The following is a 13,688-nucleotide window of genomic DNA, read 5'->3' as shown; positions in this document are numbered from 1 at the left end:
CTCTCTCTCTCTCTCTCTCTCTCTTTAACCTAAGCAACAAAGGGCCTCTGAACACCAACTCTGATTAGTTGAATGTTTGTTCAGCTAAATGTGTACATGGGCGTATGTGTGTGTGCACATGCCTGTGTGGGTGTGGGTCTGTATATATGTGTATGCACACACACGCACATGCATACACAAGGCCACGTGCATGCACATGTACACACACTTCTGTACACACCATCGTGGGTGCACACGCAGTATAGGTACATGTGCCCAAAGAGCTCTAGGTCCACACAGGCCCTCACCTGAGTGTTGTCTGTAAGTGTATTCGTGAATGTGTGATGAACATAAAAGAATCCAAACATCTGTCCTGATGTCCACCTCTCTATCCATCTGCCTCCTTTCTCCCCCTGTTTCCTTCTGTGTTGTGAAGAAAGAAAGATGGCAGAGGAGATTAGCCAGGGACCCATTGAGTTTGGGAGTCACAAGACCTGCTCCAAATCCAGCTCTGCCACTTCCCATCCCAGTGGTACTGGGCAGGTCACTTGATCTCCAGAGCCTCATTTTCTCATCCATATGTGGGATCACAGCCTCTGCCCAACATACCCTACAGCAGAACAGTGCACAGGTTCAGAGTGACCATGTCTTGGGACCAAATGGCTGCTCCACCTGGGGCCAGGCTGCAGGGCTTACAGTTTGTTCTGTCAGTTTCTGGCAGGGTGACCTTGGGCTGCTCTTTGCCCTCTCTGCACCTCCCTGTCATTGTCCCTAGGACTATGTACCTTTCTGAGTTGCCAATGAGGTGACATAATCAACATCCTCAGAGCAGTGAGCCACACCTACAAGGTGCTTTCTAAGGGGTAATTTTTAAGATGTGTATCAAAAGCATCCGGGTGTGGCACATACTTGTAATGCTAGCATTCAGGAGGCTGAGGCAGGAGGATCCCATGTTCAAAGCCAGCCTCAGCAATTTAGCAAGGCCCTAAGCAACTTAGCAAGACCCTGTCTCCAAATAAAGTATAAAAAGGGCTGGAGGTGAGACTCAGTGGGTAAGCGCCCCTGGGTTCAATCCCCGGTACGAAAAATGAAAAGCATCTAGAGCCAGAGAGAAAACAAAAAGCATTTAGACTTTTTAAGAGAGATGGAAATGTTCTAAAGCGGATTGTGCTGATGGTTGTACAGCTCTGTGAATTTACTAAAAATCATTAAATTGTACATTTGGAATGGTTGAATTTTATGGCATATAAATTATACTTCAATAAAGCTGTTTTTAAAAAAGCATTTAGAGCTGAATGGAAAAACAACTTGCAGAATAATATATACAGCATTGCTGCCTTTTATGCAAAGTTTTAAGCTATATAAAATAAATACTTCTCTAATACAAATACATTAGTAAAAAATATCACAGGCCATGTAGAATGATACAGGTAAGTGTCATAACTGGGATTGCCCCAGGAGCAGGATACAAAAAGGGAATTTTTTTTTAATCTGTAAAGTATTTTTTATATATTTGAAAGATCAAGGAAACTAGGACTGGTATCATAAACATCTGAATATAATAGGGGGCTGGGTGCAGTGGTGCATGCTCATAATTCCAGCAGCTCAGGAGGCTGAGGTGGGAGAATCACAAGTTCAAAGCCAGCCTCAGCAATTTAGTGAGGCCCTAAGCAACTCAGTGAGACCCTATCTCTAAATAAAAAATTAAAAAGGGATGGGGATGTGGCTCAGTAGCTAAGTGCCCCTGAATTCAATCCTTGGTACCAAGATATATATATATATTGGGGCTAGGGATGTAGCTCAGTTGTAGAGCACCTGCCCAGTAATGCACGAAGCCTTGGATTCAATCTCTAATACTAGCTAACAAGAAAAATTTTTAAATTCTATAAATATCATAAATAAAGTAGGGGCAGGGGAGGCATGTGAATGAGAGAAGCGAGTGGGTGGAATGGAGGGGAATGGGAATTTTCTTTTTTATCACTTGGGGGTGTGATTATGCTGCTGTGTGCTATATAACTAGTCATTCATTACACCATACATTGGCAATTTTTTTTTTTTTTTGGTCCTGGGGATTGAACCCAGGGGGGCTTAACCACTGAGCTACATCCCCAGCCCTGTTTTTTAGCTTTTGAGACAGGATCTTGCTAAATTGCTGAGGCTAGCCTCAAACTTGCAGTCCTCCTGCCTCAGCCTCCCAAGTCACTGGGATTACAGGTGTGCACCCCGGTGCCTGGTGTGCATCTGCATTTTATGCAATTTTATATGCTACAGTCACACTTTGGAAAGGGGGGCTAGGGACAGAACCTGGGCTTTATGCATGCTTAGTGTGAGCTCTACCACTAACTACACCCCCCATAATTTTTCAGTTAAAAATCTTTCTGGAAAAAAGATGAAAATATTCATTTGGTGATCACATTTTGGGGCTTATTATGTTATTCTCCAATCTCTTATTACAATTCAAAATAATTCAAACAAAATAATGGCCTGCCTTGCAGGATGGGCTGAAGGCTGCATGGAGAACCAGCTACTTTTAGGCGGACACATTGAAGAGAGAGGCTGGGGGGGGGGGCATGGAGCACCTGCTAGCTCCCCTCCTCAATCAGGTGGCCCTGGGGCTGCCTCTGCTGTCCCCAGCCCCCCATGGGAGCAACCTGCCCATCAGGCTCCCAGACGAACTGAAGTGCCAGTCAGACACTCGGCAAAGGGGCCTCAGACAGCCTCCCTGATTTCCCAGGCTCTCCACGTCCTCTGGCTGATGGATGGCCCTCCACTCTCCCTCCCTCCTTCCTCTAAATGCTGCTGTCTCCAAGGCCACCCGCTGGAGTGGGAGCTCAGGCAGGGAGGAGCCGGGTTGGATGGGGCTTGTGGGCCTCTGCTGGGTCCCCTCCTCCCTCCTCCCTCCTCCAAGTGGCCCTGCCTGCAACCCTGTGGTCTCCCCACAGCTGCCTCTGTGCTCAGAGGCCTCCCTCCAGCAGCCAAGGGCCAGGCCAGGGCTAAGTCCCTGTCCCCAAGAAGCTTGCCAACAATAAACAAACAGGACACAACACAGCTGCCCTTAATGGGTTCCTCGTGCCCCTCTAGGAGTCTGGTCTTGAGCTGAGACCTGAAAGGTAAGAATGAACCACCTCAAGGTGATGTGGTACAAGGATATTCCAGAAGGAGGCAGCCGCTAGTGCAAAGGCCCTGAGGTGGGCCCAGGCTTTAGTCTGTGAGCCTGGACAGGCTGAGAGAAGGGAGAATTGACATGAAATAAAGGACACAGGTTATTCCCAGGCACTAGTGTCCTCTGCCAAGGCCTAATGAAAGGGAGCTGAGATAACATCGCCACCCAGGCTAATGGAACCCAGAAGGAGCCAAGGAAACAGTCCCTAAAACAACTTCCTGTCAGCCTCACTTAGGGTGGACTTCAAGCTCTGAGCTGTGCACAGAGAATCTCAGGTGGAAGGGGAGGGCAGGATCACTCTCAAAGTTACTCAAAGTGCCTCAAAGTTACTGTGGGAGCCAGGGCAGGTCAGGAACCCTCTCTGGGGCTCAGGCTCCATGTTAACAGAGGTGTGCTCTTCTGTGGAAACCCTGCTTGATCTCCAACCTCAGAAGGGTGGTTGATTCCAGGCCTCATTTTTACCTTGCCAAGGGGTACTAAGGCAATTAGGTTGGACTCCATGGCCCGGAGCCCATAAAGATGGACACGTCACCTTCAGGAGGTCCTCAAGAAATTAGACACTTTTGGGAAGACAGACACTAGAAGGATAATCATGGAAAGCAGACACACTACACCAGAAGGCCATTGTGGAAAGTTCACCTGCCTGGGCTTTGAAATGAAGCTGTGCACCTGAGCAGAACATGGAGGGCAGCCTAGGGGGTGGGCTAATGGGCCAGGGTAGTGAAGGCCCCCCAGCAGGCAGGTGTGGTCTGAGCCCTGGGCAGTGCATCTGGAGCTGTAGGGACTCTGTACCCCGAATCTCTAGCTCTAATTGCAGGACCAATACACAGCCCACAGACCCAGGAGGCAGGAGAGCCACATCATTACCAGAGAGTGTGGAGCCAAGCCCCCAAACCACTGGGCCTCCACTGTCTGCCCTGAGCTCCAGTCAGGACCCAGCTACAAGCTCCTGCAGGGCTCCAGTGTGGCCTTTCCTTCCTTCCTTCCTTCTGCCTAGATCCCTTTTTTCTCCTCCTTTGTTGAGGTTTTTCTCAGCATTCATTGTTCATGTCCAAGGTCATGCCTCCTGAGCTGGCCAGGAAGACCCCAGGGCAGAAGAGGGGTCAGGGCCCCATCAGGCAGCACAGGGGGGCACAGGCTGCCACGCTCCTCACCTGTGCAGACTGGGTTCACTGAGGAAGGCTGGGAGAGAGCTGTGAGGCCCAGCCTTGCAGGGAGAGCAGGGCCCAGGTCACTGTCCCTGGGAGCAAGGGAGCAGAGGGTTGGCCCAGCTCTTGCAGGGTCTGTTGAGGATGTTAAGCAAACCTCAGCTAAGTGCCACCCTCCCTAGCACACCTATAAGGAGGTAGGCTCTGTCACCTTTGGTCTAAATGTGTTTGACAAACAGTCTGTCACAGGGGCCAGGGAACAGAGAACTGTCACAGCCCAGGTTGGCAAGACGAGACACCCCAAAGATGATGGTGATCAAGGAGTAGATTCTGGAGCCGGATTGCCTAGCCTCAAATGTTGGTTCTGTCTCTTTCTAGTAATGAAAGCTTGGGCGATTTACTTAATCTCATTCACTTAATACAACATATTTTGTTGTAATAATTCTATGTTTATTTCAAAGTTCTACTAAAGGGGCTGGGGATGTGGCTCAAGCGGTAGCATGCTCGCCCGGGTTCGATCCTCAGCACCACATACCAACAAAGATGTTGTGTCCGCCAAGAACTAAAAAATAAATATTAAAAATTCTCTCTCTCTCTCTCTCTCTCTCTCTCTCTCTCTCTCTCTCTCCTCTCTCACTCACTCTTAAAAAAAAAAAAAAAAGTTCTACTAAAGGACTATCCTATTGCTAGGATAAAGCTCTAACCTGGGTACTTTTGCTTTTTTATTTTTATTTTTTGCAGGACTGGGCATGGAACCCAGGATCTCCTGCATGAGGGCTACCACTGAGCTACATTCCCTGCCCCCCACCCCATGCATTTTTTAAGTGAGTCAATTTAAAGAAACAAGAAAAGTAAATAACAGCGTAGGTCCAAGTGAGACCGTGGTTCAGCAGCAAGAGAACTGAGCCAATGCCCTCTAGGGGGTCTCCCCTGTTGGCTGTGCTTTGGGTTTTCAGCTGTTCCTCAGACCCTGGGACACCCAGAGGGCCTGGGGTGGGAGCAGGTGTGCCTACTAGCGGGATGGAGAGGGGTGGGGGCTAGACTTCTGGAGGGTCAACAGCTAGGGAAGCACCCTAAGGCACAGCAGGGTGCCACAGGAGCGGGAGGCTGGAAGAAAGTCATTGCTGAGGTCGCTGTAGGGACCCTGTGCCCCTGAGTCTCTAGCTCTAATTGCAGGACTGAAGCCACCAACCTGGCTGGCAAAGGCATGGGGTAGTGTATGGAGGCTGTGGGGGTGTTCATGGGGGGCGTGGCGCAGTGTCATGGGTGGAGCTTCAAAGAAAAAATGGGAGAACTGCACAGCTGATGGACATCACGGGACCTGGCTGTCGCCAAATGGTGGCGAGGTCCAGGTCATCTGAGGTGGTCTCAGGGAGGCTCTGAGGTGCAGGGCAGGGCTGAGCGTAGTGGAAGGAAGTGTGGGGGCTGAGGAAGCACAGTCCTGCAGGGTACAGCCAGGCCACCAGATCCGTGAGGACAAGAGCTAAGCAGTGTTCAGGCAGCAAAAGACCATAGGAGCTGGCATGTCCACCCTGCGGGAGATCCCTGGAAATCCCAGCTCCCCTGCCGTGGAGGGTCCTGCCAGGCTCCCCAGTGTCCCCATCCCCCACTCCCACAATCCCTGCTGCCGGGGATTAAGACTTGCCTCAGGAGCTGGAGATTCAGAGAGTGACAACCTGCTCAATAATTATTACTTTCCAAATGGTGCAATTCAGTTTTTTTTTTTTCATTGTGGGCTTCATTTTTTTCCTACTATTTTTAAATCTTTTTTTTTGTAGTTGTAGATGAACAAAATGCCTTTATTTTATTTGTTTCATTTATATGTGGTGCTAAGAATCGAACCCAGTGCCTCACGCATGCTAGGCAAGCACTCTGCTGCTAATCTACAACCTTAGCCCATATATATATATATAAAATATTTTTAATTGTAGTTGGACACAATACCTTTATTTTATTTATTTATTTTTATGTGGTGCTGAGGATCAAACCCATCGCATTGCACGTGCTAGGTGAGCGCTCTACCACTGAGCCACAACCCCAGCCCCCTCCTGTATTTTTGATTGTGCTAAAATAGACATAACAAAAAATTATCGCTACAGCTGCATTGCATCAAGTCTGTCTACGGTGTTGCACAATCATCACCACTGTCCTTTTCCGGAACCCTTGCTGGAACTCCACACTTGTTAAACAATCACCCCTGTCTTCCCGCTCCCAGTCCTTGGGAACCTCTAGTCTACTTTCTGTCTATGGACCTGCCTATTCCAGGCCTTATTTTTGTTGCTGATAATTCACGCATTCAGTGAAGATGTGCTGCAGAACAACTTCCCTGTGCCCAGTTCCCTTCTCAGACAAGCTGATGTTGTCAGTTTTCTATTTCAGAGGTTCTTCTATGCATATATTAAAAAGTATATACATGTGTCCTTTTATTTATAGACAAAGGGAACACACTGTTTTATGCCTCTTGCTTTTTATTTAATAATAAATTTGAGAGATAAAAAGACCACTAGTACATCTGAATATATCTTTTCTATCAGTCTGCAACGAGCTGCTTCATTCTTTTTAATGGCTGTGTGATGTTCCATCATCCAGGTAGATGATGCTGTCGTTAACCAGTCTCTTATTGATAGAAATTCTTCCGGTTTTCAGTTTGTTACATTTATCTCTTGACTGCACATGCCCACCTTTAGCAGCAGAAATGAATGAGCACCTAGTTAGAAGGAGAACAAATGAAATACAAGAAGGTGCTCTTTTCCCAGCGGCTTGGGAAGCTGAGGCAGGAGGATCACAAGTTCAAAGCCAGCCTTATCAGGGCCCTAAGCAACTTAATGAGACCCTGTCCCAAAATTTTAAAAAAATAAAGAAATAAAAAAGGCTGGGGATATGAATCAGTGGTTAAGTGCTCCTGGGTTCAATCCCTGGTACCAAAAAGAAAGAAAAATACTCTCACATTTCTCAGATTAGCAAAAATTCAAATCTGACAATGCCCAGTGTTGGTGAGGATGTAGAGGAACTGAAATGAAAGAGATGACTGCGAGGGTGAAAATGGTTATAATTCATATGGGGAGCAATTTGGCACTATCTGGTCAAGCTAAAGATACACAGTCCTTTAGCTCAGCAATCCCCTGTCAGGAAATGCTAAAGAAATGCTCCTACCTGTGGGCCAAGGCACAGCATGCAAAGATCCTGAGATCAATCTCCAGCTCCACCCCCTACAAGAAAAGGAGGGAGGGAGAGGCGGGGGGGGGGGGGGGGGGGGAGAATAACCACCCCAGCATGTGGAGGGGGGCTTTACCACGGAGACACATTCCCAGCCCTTTTCTTTTATTATTTTGAGACAAGGTTTCAACTTGCAACCCTCCTGCCTCTGTCTCCCAAGTAGCTGAGATAATAAAAAGGTTTTGGTTTTTATTTGTTTTTTTGCATCTTGATAATTTTTAAGTATACAATTCAGTAGCATTGATCACATCATAATATGGTACAACTCTCACCACTGTCTAGTTCTGGAAGTTTGTTCTTCATTACCCCAAACAGAAACTCCCTCCCCAGTACATACTTACTCACCCATTCCCTACGCAGGCTCAGGGACCTCTTGATCTATTTTTCATCTCTATAAATCAACCTACTCTAGATATTTCATGGAAGTGGAATGATAATATTTGTGCTTTTATGTCTTATTTCACTTAATATGTTTTCAAGGTTCATCCATGTTGTAACATATGTCAGAACTTCATTTCTTTTTTATAGTTAGATAAATAGTCCATTGTTTAATTATTACCATACTTTGTTTATTCCTTCATTCGTTGAGGGGCACTTGGGTTGTGTCTACTTTTTGGCAATTGTGAACAATGCTGCTTTGAACATTAGTACACCCTTTTTGAGTCCCTCCTTTCAATTCTAGGTATAAATCTGGGCTTTTATTTTATTTATTTATTTATTTGGTACTGGGGATTGAACTCAGGAACACTTAACCACTGAGCCACATCCCCAGCCCTTTTTTGTATTTTATTTAGAGACAGGGTCTCACTGAGTTGCTTAGCACCTCGTCATTGCTGAGGCTGGCTTTCAACTCAGGATCCTCCTCTCTCAGCCTCCTGAGCCACCACGTCCGGCTGGGCTTTATTTTATTTTATTTTTCATACTTTTTCTTTTCTTTTCTTTTTTTTTTTTTTTTTTTGGTACTGAGGACTGAACATGGGGGTTTAACCACTGAGCCACATCCCCAGCCTGAGTCAGGGTCTCACTAAATTGCTTGAGGACTTGCCAAGTTGCTGAGTCTGGCTTTGAACTTGCAATCCTCCTTATAATCAGCACTGAGATTATAGGCAATCAACACCACACCCAGTTTTGTTTTTGTTTTTGAGACAGGATCTTGCTTCGTGATCCTGGATCAAACTGGGAATCCTCCTGCCTCAGTCTCCCAAGTTGCTGGGATTAGACGAGTGTCATTGCGCCCAGCTATGCTCAGCTTTTTTTTTTTTTTTTTTAGTTTTAGGTGGACACAATATCTTTATTTTATTTTTATGTGGTGCTGAGGATCAAACCCAGTGCCTCATGCATGCCAGACGAGCACGCTACTACTTGAGCCACATCCTGAGCCCTATGCTCAGCTTTTTGAGAAATCTGGAATTATTTCTTTTTAGAAATAACATTTCTAATGGGTTACCAATGGGCACAGACTTTCTTTATATTATACCCCAAGCCTTTTTTGTATGACTGAAACATTTTATAAATTTAAAAAGTGGAACAAGTTATAATTGGAAGCTACCACTTGCATTGTTAATACTTTTGAATTGCATCATTAATTCAAAGCCATTTGCCTTGGGTTTCAATTTTTTTTTTTTTTTTTTCAGAGCTGGGGACCAAACCCAAGGCCTTGTACAGGCTATACACGCACTCCATCTCGGAGCTACACCTAGCCCCCAATGCCTCCCATTCTAATCCATTTATAATGCTGAGATGTTCACCCCAGTCCTGAAAACCACACCCTGGGCTCCAGTGGCCCGCAAGCCTGTGAGGGGGGATGGTGGTTCATTCAGGCTGTCCTTTGAGCCTCAGGATAGACTCCTCTTCTTCCCAGAGGTCATTTCCAGAGAACTCAGCATTTTCCTTATTGTATGTGATCTGCCAAAGGCAGCTGACCCCAGGCTAAGTTCCTCCTGGCAGGTGAACCTCTCATCTGAGATCCTGGCCATGCAGAGAAAGAGAGAGAGAGCCTAGTACCTCTACCCAAGAGACCTGGCTGCAAGGCTCAGGTCGGCCTCAGGAGACCAGAGGCCAGGCCCTCTTTCTCTCTAGGCCTCAGATTCCTCATCTGAAAAGCTACAGCGAATGAGGCCAGGGGCTCCCAGACCTGTGGTCGGCAGGTGCCTCAGGAGGGAAAGAAGATGGAGCCCTTCCTTGGGCCATTGAACCCATCACTGCAGCTCCCAAGCGTTTGACATCTGCAAAACACCATTAGGTAAGTGTTAACTTGTCCCCACTGCCAGGCCTAGTGCTTGTAAATGTACTGTGACGAGTGTAATGTGTTTATGAGAATGTGCATAATAAATTATCAGAAATAGCTGCACTTTTAATATCACTTAATATATCAAGTTTGCCTCACAGCAGCTACAGCTATATTGCAAACACGTAAGTGGACTCATTTGCGTTGATGCTCTTCGATGCTCCCCATGCTGAGGCCCCAGTGTGCAAAGGAGGTGGGGGCCCCAGAATAGATGACTCCAACATCCCATCCTGACTTACCCTCCATCATCGAAAGAAAACTGGGGCTTCGTTCATCACCAGGGCCCCCTGCAGCGTGCAGCAGGGGCCTGTTGCAGAGGAGGCGCTCAGTAAACATTTGTTGAAACGTGGATTCATGAATAAATGAATGGACAAGGACCCCTGGAAGGCTCCTCTCTGCCAACCAGCAACAGTGTTTGGAATTATTCCATTGCCTCTCCTTTGGGTTGAAATTTTCAATTAATATCAATACAAAGAAGTTTCTATTAGCACAGCTTGCCAGAGCGCCTCCAGTAATCAACGATGGGTAACATGCTAGGTCAGGGCCAGGTCCATGGACACCATCCAGAGGTGCCAACCAAGGACATCCAGCCAAGAGCTACATAGAGATCCCTCCCTCAAAAATGCATGGCACCTACCGGAAGGAAAGGCATTAAGTGATGTGGAACAAGAAAGAGTTCATGATATCCACAGTGGGGCCTTTCAGACTCCCCAGTGTGGCTTTGCCAAACCCCTTCAGAAATCCCAACACCCATCAGATGTTCACCTCCCCAGACAGGAATTGCTAAGTATCGAGAGATGCTGTGGATGGGTGCAGCCAAACAGGTCGAGAATCACTGTGTCAAACCATTAGCACTTTCTAACCTAGCAATTCTCAGCCTTGGTTGTGCATTAACAACAACAACAACAAAAAAAATCCAGCAGGTGCTTGTTAAGACTCATCTGGAGACTGCATGCACATACTCTGGATCTGTGGGTATAGGGTAGGAACCGGGAATCTGTATTATTGCGGTTGGGTACCAGGGATTGAACTCAGGGACACTCAACCACTGAGCCACATACCCAGCCCTATTTTGTATTTTATTTAGAGACAGGGTCTCACTGAGTTGCTTAGCACCTTGCTGTTGCTGAGGCTGGCTTTGAACTTGCAATCGTCCTGCCTCAGCCTCCCGAGCCTCTGGGATTACAGGTGAACACCACCGCACCCAGCTTGGAATCTGCATTATGAACAGACATCCCAGTGGTATAAATGCCCAGAGCATCCTTTGAGGAGTCTGCTTCTACCCCACTGGACAGGCGCCTTTAACAAGCTCTGTAGGGAGTGGGAATTGAGGGAGCACTCAGAAGCCTGTTTAAAGAAGCAGGTGGGGGACAAAAAGGGATGTGGGGCTCCCAATAGCTATAAACAAGGGCAGACGCTACTCACTTAACTGGTCCAGCTGCAGAGCTGCCCACCCCTGCAACATAATTGATGGCTCTTGGACATGTCCAGCTGCTTAAAGATCCCTACACAGGCCAGCCAGTGCCCGCTATGGCAAATACATTCACTTCTGAACACGCTTCCTCTTGACATACTCATCTGGTCCTGGTGACGGGCAAGGAGAGCAGCCAAATGTATTTTACCAGTAGAAGAACTGAGGCAAGCACAGGGCCTACAATGAGGGTGGCACCAGGAAGGTGGGACGAGAGCTCCAGCCCCTGAGCACCTGTAGCTGCCAGGCAGCATGCCGGCCATTTTGTACCCCTCCTCACCTTTAATGCTCCCATGATTTTTAAATTTTCCATCTTATAGATGAGACGAGGGGCCTCAGGGAAGCCACTTGCACAAAATCAGACACAATTTGGAGGAGGCCGACACTGGCTTTGGAATCTAAGCCTATCTCACTCCCTGATTCTAGAAACTGGATATATCTCCAGATAATACCACTTCTCCCCCCACCCATATGGGGTGGTGCCCTAGCACACTTGTGTGTGTCCCGTGAGAGTGAGTGGTGCCCGGCATGTGCTGGTGCCTGTGGGAATGTGTGAGCATGCGTCCTGCAGGTCCCTGCTCAGCTGGTTCACCTCTTGTCCTGCGAGTATGCAGAAGTGAAAAGGGTCCCACCCACCTGGCTACATGTGTGTGCATGTGTGGGGTCCCAGGCCAGCATGCGGGCTGGTGTGAGTGTGAGTGAGGATGCTGCCCTCCACGCTACTTCTTCCAGACCCTCCCCAAGAGCCCGCTCCTGCAGAGCCAAGAGCTGTGAACTGATCCTCCAAAAAGCAAAACCCACAAAAGATGAAGAGGCCAGGAGGAAGAGGTCAGATACCTTTCTCCATTCCCCCATCCCCCTCCCTAACCCCACTCCACAGAACACAGAAGCTAAACTTTGCCATTAAAAGGGCACAGGGTCAGGAGTCAGTATATCTAGGCTCTTGCTAGTCACCTGACCATCTGAAGTTTCGATTTACCCATCTGCAAAATAACGACCATATCCTCCTTGTGAAATGATGGTTGAGTGTCGCTATTTTAATACCCATATTATTACATAGTCATTTTATGATGCAGCCACCTCTGGCACAGAAAAAGCCACTGTGTGCCTGTGTAAGAATTAACCCCCCTTAATTAATCCTAGAACGAGAACCTCACAGATTCCAGGCTCTCCTGTCCTTCCCTCGGCCTTTGACTCTTGGAAGACTGAAATGTGCTCCACCAGGATCCCAGATCATCCTAGGAGTTCCTAGGCTAGGTTGTTCCACGGTGATCCCTGGAGAGGAGAGCCAAGTTCGGGTCCCTCTTCCTTCTCCCCCTTCTCCTCCTCCTATGGGCTGTCCTTGTTCAAGAAACCTCAAGAGGACTTGGAGGAACAAGGTTTTAACCTGTGCACCCAGCTCTGTCTGAGCCCCCCTCTAGGGGGAGTGGTGAAAGGGAGTGTGGGAACAAAGCCATTGAAGATACTTGAATTCTAATCCCAGCTTCGCCACAGTCATCCCAGCCAAGTCTCTGTGCCTGAACCCCACCCCACCCCTCGCCTTTTTTTCCATTTTACTTACTTATTTATATTTTCAGTGCTGGGCATTGATCCCAGGAGCATTCTGCTACAGAGCTGCACACCCCCAACCCTTAATTTTTCTATTCTGAGACAAGTCTTCCTAAATCGCCCGGGTTGGTCTCAAATTCGTGATCCTGTGGGCTCCACCTCCTGGATAACTGGGATTACAGGTGCACCACTGCACCTTGTGAGTCTTAATTGCCTTAACAGCACACTCTGCCTACAGAATGAGGTCATAAAAGGGATCAATAACATGACAGCCCTGGACATTCTTGGCACAGTATGACATGATTTTCAAAGGTGGGTAGTGACCACCACCATCTAACTCAGAGTAACTCTTACCTGATATGTTCAGTGCTACATGAGGGCTCACCCCAATTCCGTGAGGATAGAATTGGTCCTACTTCAAAGATGAGGAAATTGAGATTCAGAGGGCTCGAATGACCTGCTTTAATGGTGTAGCTGGAGGCAACAAGGGGAAAGGTCTCTCCTTTCTTTTCTCTGTTCCCCATCCTCCTCAGGGTCTGTGGTGGGGAATGACACAGGCTTTGGGCCCCTCATTCAGATTCAAGGGAGAGACCCAGCCAAGAAGATAAGGCGTCTCTTGACACGTCAATGGAAACCAGAGAGTAAACAGGATTCCATCCATGCCAGGGCTTTCTGGGGACACACCTGTATCAGCAGCAGCCTGTTCCCAAGAGAGCTTTGTTTTCAGAAAGCTAGGCAGCAGCAGGACTTGGGCTGTCAGGGATTTATTTAGTTATCTGACCCTGTGGGTGGCCTGAGTGGGTGGGCAGGTAACACCCTGCCTTTCTACCTCTGCTTCGTTGGTCATGTTCTGGGAGGGCATCCTCTTCCAGACCC

The sequence above is a fragment of the Spermophilus citellus genome, assembly GCF_964194105.1.
Source record: "Spermophilus citellus genome assembly, chromosome: 17".
In the NCBI taxonomy this organism is placed as follows: Eukaryota; Metazoa; Chordata; class Mammalia; order Rodentia; family Sciuridae; genus Spermophilus; species Spermophilus citellus.
Note: the sequence above shows the minus strand (reverse complement) of the source record.